Raw genomic sequence first — 4,639 nt, 5'->3', positions numbered from 1 at the left:
AAGTGAAACTACATTTAAAATGGATTATCTTAAATACAGAGAGAGAGAAGGACTTTCAATAAAAAGACAGTAAAGTGAGGGAGAGTGTCAAATGCTTACTTTACTTAAATTCAATTTTAATAAAATAAAAACAAGAAGTAAGAGATTTTGAGTAGAATTAAGAAAAATAACAGTAGATGATATGTTCACAACTTTGCCTATCTTATATTTGAGCAGTTCTCTTCTACATTGTGTACTGTGGAGAACTAAAACACAGAGGAAAGTTTCCCCATAAATTGTATCTGATTATGGATACATACACTTCTAGTCATCATTTTACGCACCTTTATATTGATAGTAATTAAGTATCCAATGGCCTTTTGGTCGAATTGCCTTGCTTAAGGACAATTTCTCCAATAATGGTCTTTTTTTTGCTGCAGATGACTGGTGTCTACCTTATATCAGTTAGTTATTAGCTATTGGTACAATTTTTGAGTACACTCTTTGCAAATAAATGCCTGTGAAGCATTTAGGAAAATATATATAGTATAGTAAGCCTGATATGATATTTATTCAAAAGTAATCAAGTTTACAAAATGTTTTCTCTTCACAATTCAATAAATTTAAGATTCCATATATATGTATAAAAATTACTAGCTACTAGAAAAATTAAATTTAATTAAATTATTGGAAAAAGAAGAAATCAAAACCACAAAATCAGGATATATATAGTAAGGACACTACCAAAGGAAAGAAAGCAAATGAGATCTAATTTTTTAAAAAATTAAATAACTACAATAAAATATGTATCTGTATATGAACTATTTGGAAATCTCAGCTACACACAAAATATTCTGATGACATATGATGTGGAACATATTTCCATATGCTTATTTACCATCTGTCTATCTTTGGCAAGGTGTCTGTTCAGACCTTTGGCCCATTTTTAATCAAGTTATCTGTTTTCTTATTGTTGGGTTTTAAGAGTTCTTTATATATTTTAGATAAAGTCCTTTATCAGATGTGTCCTTTGCAAATATTTTCTCCCAGTCTGTGTCTTGTCTGCTAATTCTCTTGATATTGTCTTTTTTGGAGCAGAAGTTGTTAATTTCAATGAAGTCTAATTATCAATTATTTCACTCATGGATTACGTCTTTGATGTTGTGTTTAAAAAGGCATCACCATACCCAAGGACCTCTAAATGTTCTCCTATGTTATCTACTAGAAGTTTTATAGTTTTGCATTTTACATTTAAGTCTGTGATCCATTTTGAGTTAATTTTTGTGAAGGGTTTAAGGTCTGTGTCTAGAGTCATTTATTTGCATTTGGATGTCCAGTTGTTCCAGTATCTTTCGTTGAAAAGAATACCTTTTCTCCATTGTATTGCCTTTGCTCCTTTCTCAAAAATCAGGTGATTATATTTATGTAGTTTTATTTCTGGGTTCTCTCTTGTGTTACTGTTCCATTAGTCAATTTATCTATTCTTTCATTAACACCACACAGTCTTAATTACTGTAGCTTTATAGTAAGTCTTAAAGTTGAGTAGTATCAGTCCTCTTACTTGGTTCTTCTCTTTCAATATTGTGTTGGTTATCCTAGGTCTTTTGCCTTTCCTATAAATTTTAGAATCAGTTTTTGATATCCACAAAATAACTTTCTGGGATTATGATTGGGATTGCATTTATCTACAGATTAAATTAGGAAGAACTAATGTTTTAACAATATTGAGTCTTCCTGTCCATGAACATGAAATATTATTCCATTATTTAGTTCTTTTTGCATTTTGTTCATCAGAAAAGATTACATTTTAAATAGTAATTAGTGTATAGTTCTTAAACATTTTAATATTGTATGTTACATTAAGAGCTAATGCTTTTAAAATAGAGAAAAATGTTGCCATCATGTCCATTAAAGTACAAATAAAGTAAATGCTTCATTACCTCTTAATTTTCTAAAAGTTTGCAAATTCTGGGAAATACAACATTATTTGAGAGTAATAGTACATAGGATATGAAAAAAACATGTTATGCTCCAAAGATTAAAAATGCTAATATTATTTAAAGTAACAAAATAAGTTAATAGTTTTTGTTTTGTTTGGTTTGGTTTGTTGGTTGCTTGGGATATTTTTCTTTTTTCTGATCTTGTAGCCAGTTTCTTAATCCTTCCTCTGACAGAGGCTTAGACTTTTCTTCTGATGTTCAGCTTCTCATGGAGTGTGGCCCTTCCCTAGCTCTGATGTGTAATTTTTTCTTAATCTAATCCAAATTATGATCATTCTCTTCCTCTTGACATAGAATGGTTTTGACAAGTTTTATCAGTGTGATTAGCAACCTGGCCAACAAAATAGTTGAAAACCTCTTCTAGGTATTGTGTAAGAATTTTTTTTTTTCTCCCTGATAAAAGAAGATGTGGTTGGGGATCTTACTCTTTTTATATTTTGATTGAGATTGTAAGAATCTGATGTCTGGACTTGTGGAAACCATAAGTTCAGTCATGAAAGGATGAGCCACATTTAAAAACAGAAATATCAATGATGTCTGGGCCCTTGTTGATTTGGGTGTGTTGCTCAGTTTTACAAACCTGGAGTTATATTTCCAAGAACTTCTGGTTACCTGTGATATTAAACTCTTCATTATGTAGGATGTTGATTCCCCCTTTGAATAATCTATTACTTGCAGCCAAAAGTACTCCAACTGATACAACAACATCAACAACCACAACAGAAAACAGTCAAAATTTAGTATGTCAATAAGGTAGGGTGAGATGGGAAGAAAATGCTTAATGTAAACTTTTTATGTTTTCAAAGTTATGCAAGAAAAGAAGAAAAGACTATAGGGCGACAAGAACACAAAATAGTCTATGAATCCACAGCCTGTTGAAAAAGGGGCCTATAGACTCATTCTTTCATATGCAGGTTGAGAATCCATGACTTCAGGAGATTTCCTTACTTATTCAAGACCTCAGAGTAGCTAAGAGTAAAGCAAAAATAACTATCTCAGAACGAATTAGATTCAATTCACCACCACCACCCTAAAATATAAAGGAAAGCTTCATATGAGCGAGCAATTTGATAGAGTTAGGAATCTGGGTAGCTCTAGACTAAATTAGTAAACGTTTAGAATATAGATGTATTGGGAGTCCCCCAAACCATCTTCAGTTTCAGTGATTCTCTAAGATGACTCATAGCACTCAGTATATCATCATAGCCAAAACTGGGATTTATTACAACAAAAAATATAAAGCAGAATCAGCAAAACGAAGAGGTGTTTTGAGTGAAGTTGGGGAAACCAGGCCCAGGCTTTCTGAGTCCTGTCCCAGGGGAATGTAGAGTCTGGGATAGGTGCTTGCTAGAGACTCAGCACTCAGAGTTTTTACTGAGTCAATTTAGCAGGAATCCCCCTTAGACCTGATGATTCCTCTTAGTAATATTTGACCCAATGACTACCACCCTATGACTTGGGTACAAATTTGTCCATGCTATATTCAGAGATTAAGCCCAATCTCTCTCCTCCACTGCAGAATTCCATCATAGTGGTCCCTATGCTTATGGCAATAGTCCTGTTGAATAAAGTCTTTCTTACCATGCTTCAACAAATCTCATTGAATATTTTGTTTTCTTTATAAGCACAAGCCATATTGTTTGTACAAACAGTTTAGGCATAATGAACCACTTTTAACAGTTTTGGGAACCCTCCTGAGATCTAAGTTTCTAGACAACAGCAAAGGACCAGTCTTGTAAGCAGGGCCTTTTTTAAGGATAACAATTAGGCCTGCTGTGTTGACTCTCGTGTATGGTAAGGGTAGAGGAGTAGAACCTCAGGGACATGCTGGAGGCTGAACCTCAGCAGTGTCTTTATTCATCTGAGGTGTTTCCTATTTAAAGGAGTAATGATATCATGGAGATAATCCAGTGTTGAGCATCTAAGCTATAATGTGCATTAAAACATGATGGAGGGCTTCCCTGATGGTGCAGTGGTTGAGAGTCCGCCTGCCGATGCAGGGGACACGGGTTCGTGCCCTGGTCCAGGAAGATCCCACATGCCATGGAGTGGCTAGGCCCGTGAGCCATGGCCTCTGAGCCTGTGCATCCAGAACCTGTGCTCCACAACGGGAGAGGCCACAACAGTGAGAGGCCCGTGTACCGCAAAACAACAACCAAAAAAAAAAATCACATGCTGGAAATGAAGAATTCATGATGGTTTTGCCAAGAGTGCTCTTTAGACCAGAGAAGAAGAAGGAAAGCAATTGAGTGCAAGGAATAATATATCAACTGTTTCCAAGACCAGATGTATGGGCAGTCTAAGTGTGGCACTCAAAGATATGTGAATAGCTGAAACGCCCTGTTATAATTGTTAACAGATTCTCCAGGTAACCAAGTGACCTGGAGTAAAGCACACAAATGCTAGGCTAGGATGTAAATGACATTCCTTCTGCCCTACGAATGCAGTGCTTCCATTTCCATTTGTATCCCACACCTCCACTGTCTTGAACTGGTTTGTACTGGTGTCACTTCTGTGAGGTTTTCTCCAGGTTAACCTTTCTAAACTCCTAACATTACGCTATCTATATGTCCCCACAAATAGGCATAGCCAAAAACTAGATGACAAATAAGAATGTAGACACACATATCTATCCATTTAAACAAACTTTAAACTTCCAA

The sequence above is a fragment of the Lipotes vexillifer genome, unplaced genomic scaffold (genome assembly GCF_000442215.2).
Source record: "Lipotes vexillifer unplaced genomic scaffold, Lipotes_vexillifer_v1.1 scaffold936, whole genome shotgun sequence".
Classification (NCBI taxonomy): domain Eukaryota; kingdom Metazoa; phylum Chordata; class Mammalia; order Artiodactyla; family Lipotidae; genus Lipotes; species Lipotes vexillifer.
This window is presented reverse-complemented; position numbering follows the sequence as displayed.